Source organism: Rana temporaria, chromosome 12 (assembly GCF_905171775.1).
Source record: "Rana temporaria chromosome 12, aRanTem1.1, whole genome shotgun sequence".
Lineage (NCBI taxonomy): Eukaryota > Metazoa > Chordata > Amphibia > Anura > Ranidae > Rana > Rana temporaria.
In genome coordinates, this window is record NC_053500.1 from 50090759 (window position 1) to 50106550 (window position 15792).

General features: G+C 43.0%; 1 protein-coding gene across 1 annotated transcript in view; it reads left to right on the plus strand.

The window, feature by feature from the left end:
* Positions 1-15792, plus strand: part of SKAP1 (src kinase associated phosphoprotein 1) — a 634192-nt gene that overhangs the window by 123888 nt on the left and 494512 nt on the right. The gene's annotated exons all lie outside the window — the stretch shown is intronic.

Below are 15792 nucleotides of genomic sequence, written 5' to 3' on the forward strand. Positions count from 1 at the left end.
TGCCGTCCCACAGCGCTATTGTATTCTACCAGCAGGAAGCTTTCTTGGCTGGCAGAATGCAACTATTACTGATAGCGGCTATAGTCGCAGGTAGTAATTGCATGCTAAAAATCTAACAGGCTGTCTGTACCCAAGTTGATTGATGGATCGACTTGGGTACAATTAGCCTGCCCATAGATGGATTGAATCTTGGCCGATCCTTGCTGAACCGGCCTTGATTCAATCTATCTATGGCCAGCTTAAGTTACATCCACTAATAGTTGAATAGAGTGATCTTGGTGGTTTAGTCAGAATGGAGTGACTACATGCATCCATCCAGGTGTAGGCATAGATAGGCAGATATCTCCCAATGACAGATAGGGAGATATTGTCTTGTTCTTGAACTAGTTATACATTATATTATAAGTATTGGAAGCTTTCATGATGTTCATCCAGCAGCACACGCCCGGTCCTTTCCTGTGCTCCACAAATAATCGGACCCATACCTTGTGTGATTTTCTAGCAAGCTGTCCAATTTCCTTTGCAAAAAATTGTGCTTTTGATAGCATGACTAGCGGGAGCGCGCCTAATTTAAATGGGACTCGCCCCATTAGATTAGGAACGCCTTGCGCCGGACGGATTTGAGTTACACCGCCGCAAATTTCCAGGTAAGTGTGTTGTGGATCGATACCTAAATTAGGAAATTTGCGGCAGTGTAACTTAAATCTGTTAAGTTACGTTGCACTGCGGGGCTGTGGATCTGGCCCATCAAGTGGTGCTAAAAAAAAAACTTTGGGTCACTTGTAATGTTCAGGCTATCTATGGCCATCATTGCTTTCACTTTTTATTTTCAATGCATTATACTGTAAAAGGACAGCTGTAAAGAAAATAAATGGTGAGCTTAGGGTGTAAATCACTGATTTCTGTTTTCCATATTCTGACCCTTTGCTATAACATCCTATTGATATCTGGAGCCTGCATATTTATCTCCAATAGTTGTATGCCCAAAATAAGTCTTTCACGGAGAATGGCAGGAGGATTGATTGGAAAAAGGTGAAAGCAATTTACACTTTACCTACCTCTCCTTGTTCCCCCTTGACAGTCTAGCTCAGAAATGCCTTTTCTCCTTGCTAAAATAAGCATATTTTGTTTACCTGTCTTGCATATTTTAAAACCAAGACACTGCATATAACAGCATGTGTAAGTGACATAAACACAGGTGGGCAACTAAACACAGGTGGTGTCCTCGGTTCAAGGCTAACTCCAAGCGGAGGAGATCGACCATACTGTGTAAATGTTACATTATGCCCCTTTTCTGCTGAATTATCATACCAGCCGAATCTGAATACATATAGGGTTTCATCACCCTTCCTGCGCAGAGTCTAAGGGATATTTCCACACCTAGGTAGACATAACTGCTCGTATTTTAACAGTCCTGTCATGGGAGAAACATGGAGGCTTCCATTGCTGAAAATACTGTTTATTGTATACTCTTTTTTACTTTAATATTTTTAGTCAATGACCTGGAACAAGTATGCAGAATTTCCGACTTTCCATATCTGCAGGTCAGTGACCTATAAAAGGTGAAGTCGGTGTACAGGGCCTTGAAAAAGTATCATACCCCTTGAAATTTTCCACATTTTGTCATGTTACAACCAAAAATGTAAATGTATTTTATTGAGATTTTATGTGATAAACCAACACAAAGTGGCACATAATTGTGAAGTGGAAGGAAAATGATAAATGGTTTTTATTTTTTTACAAATATTTGAAAAGTGTGACGTGCATTTGTATTCAGCCCTCCTGAGATAATACTTTGTAGAACTGCAATTACAGCTGCAATTCTTTTTGGGGATGTCTCTACCAGCTTTGCACATTTAGAGAGTGACATTTTTGCCCATTCTTATTTGCAAAATACCTCAAGCTCTGTCAGATTGGATGGAGAGTGTCTGTGAACAGCAATCTTCAAGTCTTGCCACATATTCTCAATTGGATTTAGGTCTGGACTTTGACAGAGCAATGGATATGCTTTGATATAATCCATTTCATTGTAGCTCTGGTTGTATGTTTAGGGTCATTGTCCTGCTGGAAGGTGAACCTCCACCCCAGTCAAGTCTTTTGCAGACTCTAACAGGTTTTCTTCTAAGATTGCCCTGTATTTGGCTCCATCAATCTTCCCATCATCTCTGAACAGCTTTCTTGACCCTGCTGAAGAAAAGCATCTCCACAACATGATACTGCCACCACCATGTTTCACAGTGGGGATGGTGTGTTCAGGGTGATGTGCAGTGGTAGTTTTCCGCCACACATAGTATTTTGCTTTTAGGCCAAAAAGTACAATTTTGGTCTCATCTGACCAGAGCGCCGCCTTCCACATGTTTGCTGTGTCCCCCACATGGCTTTTCGCAAACTTCAAACGGGACTTCTTATGGCTTTCTTTCAACAATGTCTTTCTTCTTGCCACTCTTCCATATAGGCCAGATTTGTGGAGAGCACGACTAACAGTTGTCCTGTGGACAGATTCTTCCACCTGTGGATCTCTGCAACTCCTCCAGAATTACCCTGGGCCTCTTGGCTGCGTCTCTGATTAATGCTCTCCTTCCCGGCCTGTCAGTTTAGGTGGACGGCCATGTCTTGGTAGGTTTGCAGTTGTGCCATTCTCCTTTCCATTTTCTAATGATGTATTGAACAGTGCTCCGTGAGATGTTCAAAGGATATTTTTTTTTACAACCTAACCATGCTTTAAACTTCTCCACAACTTTATTAATGACCTGTCTGGTGTGTTCATTGGCCTTCATGATGCGGTTTGTTCACTAAGGTATTCTACCTAACCTCTGAGGGCTTCACAGAACAGCTATATTTTTACTGAGATTAAATTACAAACATGTGGACTCTAATTACTAATTAAGTAACTTCTGAAGGCAATTGGTTCCACTAGATTTTAGTTAGGAGTATACGAGTAAAGGGGGCTGAAAACAAATGTATGCCATACTTTTCACATATTTATTTGTAAAAAAAAAATGAAAACCATTTATCATTTACCTTCCACTTCACAATGATGTGCCACTTTGTGTTGGTCTATCACATAAAATCCCAATAAAATACGTTTACGTTTTTGGTTGTAACATGACAAAATTTGGAAAATTTTAAGGGGTATGAATACATTTTCAAGGCACTGTATAAGCAGTAAAAAAATAGCATTTTCAGAAGGACATCTGCAAGTACTTGTATAGTGTCATCAATTTACACAGCGCTTTACATATAAATTGTAGATTCACATCAGTCCCTGCCCTCAAGGAGCTTACAATCTAAGGTCCTTGACTCATATTTATACTGTTCATACACATACAGTGAGGAAAATAAGTATTTGAACACCCTGCTATTTTGCAAGTTCTCCCACTTGGAAATCATGGAGGGTCTGAAATTGTCATCGTAGGTGCATGTCCACTGTGAGAGACATAATCAAAAAAAAAAAATTCCAGAAATCACAATTTATGATTTTTTAACTATTTATTTGTATGATACAGCTGCAAATAAGTATTTGAACACCTGTCTATCAGCTAGAATTCTGACCCTCAAAGGCCTGTTAGTCTGCCTTTAAAATGTCCACCTCCACTCCATTTATTATCCTAAATTAGATGCACCTGTTTGAGGTCATTAGCTGCATAAAGAGTGACACCTGTCCACCCCATACAATCAGTAAGAATCCAACTACTAACATGGCCAAGACCAAAGAGCTATCCAAAGACACTAGAGACAAAATTGTACACCTCCACAAGGCTGGAAATTGCCAAGCAGCTTGGTGAAAAAAGGTCCACTGTTGGAGCAATCATTAGAAAATGGAAGAAGCTAAACATGACTGTCAATCTCACTCGGACTGGGGCTCCATGCAAAATCTCACCTCGTGGGGTCTCAATGATCCTAAAAAAAGGTGAGAAATCAGCCCAGGACTACACGGGAGGAGCTGGTCAATGACCTGAAAAGAGCTGGGACCACCGTTTCCAAGGTTACTGTTGGTAATACACTAAGACGTCATGGTTTGAAATCATGCATGGCACGGAAGGTTCCCCTGCTTAAACCAGCACATGTCAAGGCCCGTCTTAAGTTTGCCAATGACCATTTGGATGATCCAGAGGAGTCATGGGAGAAAGTCATGTGGTCAGATGAGACCAAAATAGAACTTTTTGGTCATAATTCCACTAACCGTGTTTGGAGGAAGAAGAATGATGAGTACCATCCCAAGAACACCATCCCTACTGTGAAGCATGGGGGTGGTAGCATCATGCTTTGGGGGTGTTTTTCTGCACATGGGACAGGGCGACTGCACTGTATTAAGGAGAGGATGACCGGGGCCATGTATTGCAAGATTTTGGGCAACAACCTCCTTCCCTCAGTTAGAGCTTTGAAGATGGGTCGAGGCTGGGTCTTCCAACATGACAATGACCCGAAGCACACAGCCAGGATAACCAAGGAGTGGCTCTGTAAGAAGTATATCAAGGTTCTGGCATGGCCTAGCCAGTCTCCAGACCTAAACCCAATAGAGAATCTTTGGAGAGAGCTCAAACTCCGTGTTTCTCAGCGACAGCCCAGAAACCTGACTGATCTAGAGAAGATCTGTGTGGAGGAGTGGGCCAAAATCCCTCCTCCAGTGTGTGCAAACCTGGTGAAAAACTACAAGAAACGTTTGACCTCTGTAATTGCAAACAAAGGCTACTGTACCAAATATTAACATTGATTTTCTCAGGTGTTCAAATACTTATTTGCAGCTGTATCATACAAATAAATAGTTAAAAAAATCATACATTGTGATTTCTGGATTTCTTTTTTTTTGATTATGTCTCTCACAGTGGACATGCACCTACGATAACAATTTCAGACCCCTCCATTATTTCCAAGTGGGAGAACTTGCAAAATAGCAGGGTGTTCAAATACTTATTTTCTTCACTGTACTAGGGCCAATTTAGACAAAAGCCAATTAACCTACCAGCAGGCCTTGGCGTGTGGGAGGAAACCAGACACATTGAGAACATGTAAAATCCAGGCAGGGAGTGCCATTGTTGAGATTCGAACCAACGACACTACACGACAGGTTTACTTTTAGAGTGTCCATTAAATCTCTTTTTAAGTGGACAAAAATGTTGTAAGTAGGCCTACAATATAGCACAAATCATTGTACAATAAAAAACTTACATTGTGCAGATAATATAAAAAAAAAGTAAATTTCCAGCTTTCATCGTGGCATCTTGCTAGATTAATGTTATCAGGCTTTCTTCACTCTAGCTGTTTAGCCTTTTTCATTAGGGCCTTTTCACACGGACGTTCCGTATGTCCGTTTTTCATCCAAACGTTATTGGATGAAAAACGGACATACATGTATCCCTATGGGATAGCGGATGAAAATCCGCTGACATCCTATGACATCCGTCTCCGCTATGCTCCGTTAATGATGGTGGAGGAAAACCCCTATTTTTTCTTCAGTATTAAAAACTGAATGGACGTAAAACGGATATCAGCGGATAATCCGATTACATCCGATCTGCTGACATCCGTTTTTTACTCAAATATACCACAAGGCAGCATGTGAAAAACAATACATGCTAAGGAAGACCAAAGTCCCATGGGAGATTAGATTAAAAAAGGATGAAAAACAGATGAGAAACTGAAGAAAAAGCAATAGAAAAAGATGAAAAACTGACATCTGCTGATGTAAAAACAGACGTTCGCAACGAATCGATAGCTCTCCAGCGCATTCTGGATTGGTATCATAATGTCCGGCATAAGGTATGGGTGCCCTTGGACAAGTTCCTGGCGGGGCGTAATCTGGCTCACGCCCCGTGGGTGCCTAAGGAACATAGGGGTCTGTCGGAGCTGGTGTCCCCCTTTGCCGTCCATGCCCTGGCGACCTGGGATGCCTTAAATAAGACGGGGGGGCTTGCGCTGCCGACCTCCCCGCTGGCACCCCTGGGGGGCTTCCCCTGGTTCACTCCGGGGGAACACACGTCCTTTTTCCGGACGTGGGCGGCGGACGGGGAGTCCAGGTGTGGGAGATTCGTCCAGGACCGGGGCTTGCTGTCCCTGGATGCGCTGAGGGAGCAATACGGTCCCTTCCTTATGGATGAATGGCGCTACCGGCAACTCAGCCATTTCCTCAATACCCTACCCCACGGGGTTAGGTCGCCCACGCAGGCATCCCCCTTTGAACGTCTCTGTATGTCCCAGGAGGCTATCCCCCATGCTATCTCAGCATTATATGCCCTGATATACTCCCTGCGGAAAGATGGGAAGCCAAGGTTCATACGGGAGTGGGAGGTTGACCTGCAACACAGCTTTTCTGAGCCCCAGCTGGACCACATGTATAGACTCACACATTCGAGCACGGTTGATACGAGGATGCAGGAAAATAGTTATAAGGTACTTACCAGATGGTATAGGGTACCCACCAGACTTGCCCAGATATACCCATCTCTCCCAGATGCATGCTGGCGGGAGTGTGGCCAACGGGGGACTTTCCTACATATTTGGTGGGAGTGCCCCAGGCTGCGCCCCTTCTGGCTAGACGTCCATGCCCAGATCAGGTTGATCTTGGATGTGGAGCTACCGGACTCCCCACTGGAGTCCTTGCTTCACTTCCCTACCGTCCCAATCAGTCAGTATCGCAAGTCTGCACTGCCTCATCTACTCAATGCGGCTAGGCGGCTGATCCCGATACATTGGAAGACGCCCCAGGTACCGACCCGCTTAGAATGGGTGACCATGGTAAACAAACTTATGGAGGCTGAGAAGTGGATGGCGCAGTGCAAAGACAAATATGATAAGTTCTACCTCATATGGGCGACCTGGATACACTATGTAGGAGAACAGCCGGAGCTTGAGCCCCCCCGGGGAGCTGGTTCCTCCGGTGGGAGACCAGGTATCGGAAACAGGGGTACTACCGGTAGCCTTGAAGCTGTCGTCGACTAGAACTGTTAGAGCCATTTTGGTGTTGTCACAGTCCATCTAATGTCTTACTGTATGGATGCAAATGTATTGGATGCTACCCCTCCCCCCCTTCCTTCCCCCCTTTCCACCCTTCCCCTCCCCCACTCCTTCCCTGTCTATATGTGACCCAATCCTCGTTTCCCTTCTTCCCTGGTTCCTCCATTGCATAAGGATCTACTACTCGAGGGCCTGTTCTATATGTTTTATCTTGTGGGGGGGGCGTCCCTCCTGATGGGAAGCGCCCAGGAGGGTAGGGTGGTTCATTATGGAAGTGGTTTATATTGTGCCTTGTTTATGTTGTTCACCATTCACCCTGCTGTGCCTCCGGGTACGGGCGTGCCCCTGGGGAGGGGGGCCTACCACTAGGTTCGTTTTGATTACCCGAGACGAGATCCCGATTGATGTGCAATGTGATTTCTATAATTTCGATAACTCATCTAATGGGCCATGTTGGCCGAATGTATATGTATCTGTCTGTCTTGTGCAAAACTTTTTCTGAAAAATAAAGATTATATAAAAAAAAAAAAACAGACGTTCGCAGATGTAAAACGTACGTTCGCGGACGTAAAACGTAGGTTCGCGGACATGAAAACGGATGCCAAAATTGACATCCGCATCAGTTTTTCACCCAAAATAAAGGAACTGAACGGAAAGAAAAAAAAGGAACGTCCGTGTGAAAGGGCCCATAAAACAAACTTCCTCTAGCTCCACTAATTCCTTTTTTTTTTTACAGAAAAATGTGTTGTATTCAATGTAAAATAGTTTTTTCTATGTTCATTGTAGAACACAGCTTTTGCTTAGATCATCACTGACTCTGTATAGTGTCACCTGCACAACCAAAAAATAAAAAAAGACAGCCCAGGGGTATACCCACTGATGACTAAAAGAAATCCAAAACTGCAAGCAAAGTCCGTTAAATAATATAGCAGTGTACACCAAAACAAAGTATATCTATATCTGCTTTGTGCTCTATTGGACACAGAGAAAAAGATCTTTGGCGAGCCAAAAAATCCTGTCTTTGTAGGACACAGCTTCTGCTTTAGATTAACATCTACTGGGAGATCCTAAAGCAGTATCATAACAGGGTGAAAAAAACAAAACTTATAAAAACAGACTAATCTTCTCTAATGAAATTGACCCAGGTTGTGGTTGTAAAGTCAAAAGGTTTTTATCTTAATGCATTCTATGCATTAAGATAAAAAAAAAAACCTTCTGTGTGCAGAAGCCCCCCTATTACTTACCCCATCTCTGGCTGAGACACATCATTGCTCTGTGCAAAACCACTTTACAGAGCAGGTAAGTATGACATGTTTGTTATTTTCATACAAAAAAACAAGACTTTACAATCCCCTTGAGGCCCAAAACTGGCATCGACCAATTTTGCCACAGCCACCTTGGAAAACCTAGTGAATGTGTGAATGGAGGACCACGTGGTCACCTTGCAAACCTGAAAAACAGATGCTTAATGTGGGAAAGCTCTGGATGGACTTGAGCTGGCCATATATGGAGCGATTTTTCTGTGGTTGCAGAAAGAAAATTGCTCAATTACCCCATCAACTCGGTAAGTGTTGATTGGGGAATCCCTCACGTGGAGCCATTGTGTTCTCCCAGCGGATGGGTGCCTATAATAGCCGCTAGCAATAATCGCATGTAAAATTTGGCTGGTTGTACCAAGTTAATAATCTAAAAACAAGAAAGTACAGCGCTAAGAAATATATAATTGACCACCAAAACAACTTGAAAATGGATTGGTGAAGTGAATCGTGACATAAATGAAAATAAAAATAATGATAATAAAAATAGTCCAGAAAAACGTGATCCACATCCAAAATGAATAAATGTAAAAAAGTTAATGGATAATAATCATATATAGATAAATTGAAATAAAGATCCTCCACCGAAAGGGACACCCGATTGATGAAAATGTAGTCTCCTTACCAGATGCAAAGACTGGTTTTGCAGCGGTCTCATAGGGCTCAGGGATGTTTTTAAAGTCTTCCCAATAAGACTACTTCTAAAGCTGGGAAATGTAGGAACAATTCTGAACTGTATACGTTCCACCAAGTGAGTACCGATTCAACCTCCCATGTAATGAGAAATAATGGGAAACCACATAGTATAATACCGCTTTGAATGAGGTTTTAATAAGGTAAAGGTTGCACTAACAATTAGGCCTTGTACACACGGACGGACTGTCCGCTGAAAACGGTCCGCCGGACCGCTTTCAGCGGACATGTCCGCCCGGAGATTTCTGTCTGATGATTGTACACACCATCAAACAGAAATCCGCGCGTACACGATACATGGTGACGTGGCCGTGCCGTCGCCGCGGCGACGTGCGCGCCCCTGGAAGTTCAATGCTTCCACGCATGCGTCGAATCACTTTGACCCATGCGAGGGATGGCGGCCGATCGGACCTGTCCGCTGAGTCTGTACAGACGACCGAGCATGTCCGACGGACAGGCTTCCAGCGGACATGTTTGTTAGCATGCTAAGAAACATTTGTCCGCTGGAAGCCTGTCCGATCCGCCGGAAAATTGTCCGGTCGGACGTACAGACGACCGAACATGTCCGCTGAAACTGGTCAGTGGACCAGTTTCAGCGGACATGTTCGGTCGTGTGTACGGGGCCTTAGGTGGATAATACAGCGCGATAATGGGTGAAAAAATGGATTGGCGTCTCCTCTGATTTTCCTCCGTCTGCTCAGTTCCGTCGCCGCGTGTCTCCGTATAATGCGTAATGACGTCACCCAGCTAGGCCACACCTATGCGTTTCGTCACAAACAGGACGTCGTCTGGGATAGGCTGCTTGTACCAAGTTAATAGTTCGATCAAATTTGGGTACATTCTGTCTGCCCATTCATGGTTCAAATCTTTGCCGGTTCAGCAGAGGTGCAAATCGACTGTGGCCAGCTTTAGTGTTGGCGTGTTATAACCAAAAGCTGTGTTTATTGATGCTTGATTTCATAAATATGGATAACAGTTTGCCACGAACATCCAGTGAAATAATATCCAGTGATAGAAACTGTTAATGATCCACCTTCACCGACTCTAATAAGGACACCCACAAAAGTGCTCAAAAGATGGCAGCTTACCACAAGTAATTGACCCTTTTACTGAAAAAAGTGGTCAAATGTGCTTCATAGCAAGTTGAACTTTGCTATTAACAGATGAATTAGCAGATAATGGAACAACGTCTTAGCCCATGGAGACTCAGGACGGCATATGCAAATAAGAAGATAAGGTCCGAAATAGTGTAATCCCATTTATTATACTAAAAAATTTTCAAATAAAAAGCCAAATGGCTGCTTACTTTAGGAGTGCCCAAGGCCGACACTGAAGATGGATGGCATAGAATGAAATTGGTGGAGATGGTCCCGACTCATGTGCGCTGGCATGCATTTCACCCTGCACCGCAGTGAGCCCAAAGGAACCGGAAGTGACCTCGGTACGTGACCAGTTGACGCCTCTACGTCTGTTTCGTTTGACACGTCTTCAGGAAGCGTGCCTAGTCACTGAATGTACTGGTTTATATGTGCCTGTCAATTAGGCCATCAGCAGGTGAAAGAATTTGGCAATTACCACAGCCTCAGTCCCAGTCTGAACAGCATAATAATACTGACAGCCAGCTAGTTAAAAAATACATGAAATAAATAAAATGCAATACAATACACCATGAAAATGCATAATATTAATACTCGATAGACAGATAAGTATAGAACTAAACTAAACTAAAGATGACTTAATAAGGTAGCTTACCTTGATCTTACTCACGGTGACAGAGGAGACTTGTTGCACTACAATAGCATATTGTGCTGCAAGGTTTAGTGTTAGGTTTAGGAACTGCTGACCCAGTGCATGCAATGTTGGAACTGAAATTGCACTTTTTGAAGTATTTTTACTGGAAGGAACACTTTTGTCTGAGTGGTATTCAAGACTAACCCCAGGTATTTCTGATGACGTGAAAAAATCAGCAAAAATTCTGAATAGTGAAGGTTGGACTCCAGTTCAGAGTAAGACTACTCATGCAAAATAAGGTGGTATCCATGATTGATGTCCCTTTCAACCTCAAGGTGGCTAACACTAGCGCCATAGAAAACACGGTTTGGGCATAGCTGCAGACTGATAATGCTCCTCCCCTTACACAAAGCGCAAGATGACCCTGGTAATAGAAACAGGTTGATATGCATCCTTGATATCTATGGATGACAGTCCCCCTGATGCAGGGATGTTACCAAACTGATCAACTCCATGTGGAACTTGTGTATCTTGACAGATATGTTCAATGCTTTCAGATCCAAAACCTGTTGTTCTCTGCACTTCTTAAACCCCATGAGAGGTTTGCATAGAAAAACTGGAATCTTTTTGCAATTGGAGCTTGAATTGGCACTCCCTAGGTCCCTCAACAGCGAGACCTAGATCAGAAAACTGCTACGAGGGGTGCAGGTTAAGCTGGCCATATATGGTTAAAAAATATGTCAGATTTCTAAAGATCTGTTTAACGTGAATGCGATAACACCATCATTGTATCGAAATATGTCACCTAATTATCGAGAGATTACTGATCGGTAACGGCATAAACAAGACATTTTTTGCCAATTGATTTCACGATCAGTGGTTACATTTTAACGCGTAACACGTGCATGCGCTGTAGATTTTTCAAACTGTTTTCGATCTATTCCACGAATGTTTAGAAAACCGATTGTTTTAGGCCCATAATACTTTGCATTTCTATAATCGAAGTTCGCCCACTAATGTTTCAAAAGTTGAGCATATTGAATGCTTTTTCAAATGATTTTCCAACCTTGTTTTGCCAGCATTAGAGGCAAATATACCCTGCGGGTATGTGAAACTTTGAATTTTGAAGCTCGAGGCTACCAATTCACTACACCCATTTGTTCAAAACACCTTAAAGCGGGAATTCACCCGAATTTTTTTTTTAACATTAGATTGATGCTCATTTTGTCAAGGGGAATCGGGTGTTTTTTTTTAAAATCGAAGCAGTACTTAGCGTTTTAGAGGGCGATCATCTCCGCCGCTTCCGGGTATGGTCTTCGGGACTAGGCGTTCCTATTTGATTGACAGGCTTCCGACAGGCTTCCGACGGTCGCATACATCGCGTCACGAGTAGTCGAAATAAGCCGAACTTCGGTGCGGCTCTATACGGCGCCTGTGCACCGACGTTCGGCTACTTTCGGAAAATCGTGACGCGATGTATGCGACCGTCGGAAGCCTGTCAATCAAATAGGAACGCCCAGACCCGCAGCCCATACCCGGAAGCGGCGGAGAAGATCGCTCTCTAAAACGGTAAGTACTGCTTCGATTTTAAAAAAACTACCCGATTCCCCTTGACAAAATGAGCATCAATCTTTTTTTTTTTTTTTCTTTAAAGTGTATTTTGTGCGTGTACTCGAGAGAGGAGCCGGACTGCAGGAGTTGGGAGTAGGCAGGGTTCCCTCAGAGGCAATCTGCCACCTTTCTCCATGCCCCGGGTGGCAATGGTGGATGTGTGAGGGGGTCCTCCCACACAGCCCGTCCTACCTGCTCCGCTTTGAAGCCCAACGGGGCAGAGGGACTCCCTATAAGGGAGTGAGAGGATCTAGCCCGCTCAACCATCCCCGTTAGTCCTTCGCCTCTCTTTTTAGAGACCGCGTGGTCAAAGTGCGTGCATGTTAACCCAATTTCGAGTGCGTGTAAGTGTGGTGGTTTTTGTGGGAGGGGGGTGGGCATACTAAGCGCAGGCTTACCTCGCATAGCACACCCACCGGGAGCCGGGCTGAGACCACCAAACTCAATTCACATGTAGCTGAGACCGGGAGCCGAACCCCTAGCTGCAGAGGTGAATGGCTTGTCAGCGCAGTGCCAATCGCGTTGAGCCACCGCAGCTCCCCAAATGAGCATCAATCTAATGTTAAAAATTAAGTTTTCGAGTGAACCTCCACTTTAAGCTGATGTGAGCAACATTTCATGAGCTTGGACTGCCCCTTAAAGAGGGCCTAATCCCCTTGTCTGAATTTCTGTGCAAATGAAAAAACAGATTATTACAAGCAGCGGGGGTTCACCCTATAAACAAAAAAAATAATTTTTTTTTCTTCTAGCATAAAATTAGGCATAGTAGCGCGAGCTACAGTATGCCTGTCTTGATTTTTTTAGCCCGGTACTCACAGTGCAATCGTACATTGAAGATACCGACTCCCCGCGGGGAATGGGCGTTCCTATCCAGACGGAGGATGATTGACGGCCGGCTCTGGCACGTCACGCCTCTCCGGAAATAGCCGAAATAGGCTTGGCTCTTCACAGCGCCTGCGCATAGTCTGTGCGCAGGCGCCGTGAAGAGCCGAGACCTACTCCGGCTGTCTTCGGGGAGTGTGACGTGCCAGAGCCGGCCGTCAATCATCCTCCGTCTGGATAGGAACGCCCATTCCCCGCGGGGAGTCGGAATCTTCAATGTACGATTGCACTGTGAGTACCGGGCTAAAAAAATCAAGACAGGCATACTGTAGCTCGCGCTACTATGCCTAATTTTATGCTAAAATGTTGCTATGAAGGGTGAACCACCGCTTTAAAACATCATATGTCGTCCTCCTGGATCGGTTCCGTGCTGCGGCGCAATCTGTCACTGGGCTGTGTCCATGGGATACTGGCCCATTGCCGATACCATGTGACTAATTACAGCAGATCACATGACAATTGTAAACAATGGATGGCTTCCCTTCATGCCATCCATTGTGTATAATTGTGTTGCTAGCTGTGATTGGCCAGTGTGATCACATGGTACAGACAGGGACAATCACAGCCCATCTGTACAATGTGATTAGCAATCACAGCTAATCACAACAAAAGAAACTGAATCATTCAGGAAAATGCTTGTTTACAGCATTGTAATTCACTGCTATAAGCAATCATAATGTGTAAAAAAAAAAAAAAAAATCTTAACCACTTCCCATGTTACTATGGTAACATTAGATTGCTCTGGTCACAGTGTATTAAAAAAAAAAATCATAAAAAAAAAAGTAATTAAAAAAAAAAGAAATGAGTAAACATTTTATTTTTTATACTGTTGGCAGTCATTGTTCCTGATCACCGTCACGCCAGCTACATTATGATGATGTGCTGTACTGCACTGGTGACAGTATGTAGAAAAAAAAAATTACTTTTTTTTTTCTTTTAATTTCTTAATTTTTCCCAAAAATTGTGACAAAAAAATTACAACTTCAAAAATACTGCCAAGCCTCTTACTAAATACCTTGAACTGTCTACTTTCCAAAAAATGGGTAATTTTGGAGGGTGTTTGTATTGTCATGAAATGACATAATCCGTCAGTACATTAGAAATGATTAATTTTCATATATACTGTATATACCATAGTTTGTGCACTCTGTCCTACAGTCTAAATATCCACTAATTTGGGTTATTTTCACTAATGAATTGTAGCAGAATACATTTTGGCCTAAATTTGTGAAGAATAATTATTTGTAACATTTTATAACAGAAATAAAGAAAAACATTTTTTTTTCAACATTTTCAGTCTTTTTTCATTTATTTATCAACAAGAAATAACAAAAACAGTGGTGATTAAATACCACCAAAAGTAAGATCTAGTTGTGTGAGCAAAATGATAAAAATGTTGTTTGGGTACAGTGTTGCACCACGCAATTGTCATTCAAAATGCGACAGTAGTGAAAGTCTTGTTTAAAAATAAAATAACAAACATGTTATACCTGCCTCCTCTGTGCAGTTGGTTTTGCACAGAGCAGCCCAGATCCTCCTCTTCTCGGGTCCGTCTTTGCTGTTCCTGGCCCCTCCCTCCTATCGAGTGTCAGCAGCAGCTTTCTATGGGGGCTCCTGAGCCGAGTCAGAGCTCAGTGTAGCCATTCAGGCACGGAGCCTCGACCCAGCCCCCTGATTGACTGACTTTGCCAGCCGCAGGAGCCAATGGCGCTGCTGCTCTGTCTCAACCAATTAGGAGTATCCCAGATGGCTTAGACACTAATGGATATCACTGGGGAGAGAAACGGCCAATCAGTACATCTTTTTCACACTGAATAAATTGAAATGCAGACATGCTCACGTTTGATTTTAGTTCCACTTAACTACTCCTAGTCAGATCTACTGAATTATCAAAGTAAAGATAAAACACAGGGTAAAGCAGTAAAGAATTCACGTTCATTTGATTTTCTAATAGTTAATGGGATCAAATAGACAATTGTTTTGACCTTAATGACAAGGTTTCTTTTTTCTGAACAAATTAAATTCTAACTGTGAACGCGGTTCTAAATTCTCAATTGTGAACGAACACTTGGGTAAAGTCGTGCTTGTTGTAATGCGCATTTCAAAATAGAACGTTGAATTTGAAACCTTGCATGGCAAGAAAATGAAAATTTTCCTGATTTTCATTTAAAATTTGTCAAATACAGAATGGTTCTATCGATTGATCTGACGAACAATTTTGTGCATTTCTCTACAAACGTTCAAACAAAATTCTACTGGTGTCTGGCAAGCTTAGGAAACCTTGCTGCTAATCATTTCGGCATATTTTGCTGGCAAATGACTGCGGATTCTGTATTTTGACTGCACCTAAATAATACAGAAGTCCCAAAGGATAAATGACGGTATTAAATGTATTCATTTGTGTATAATAATTTACTTCAGTTAACAAATTGGCAGAGACTATTCATAAGGCACGCTGAATGTGTTCTTTCCTAATACTGCTGCTCAGAGAGCTCCCCCTACTGTTGAATGTAAAAGTTTCTCAAAAAGGAATCAATATTTCACAGGGACTTTTTCTTGTAACAGGGATAGGGACTTCTTTTTCTTGGGACAGGGACTTTTTCTA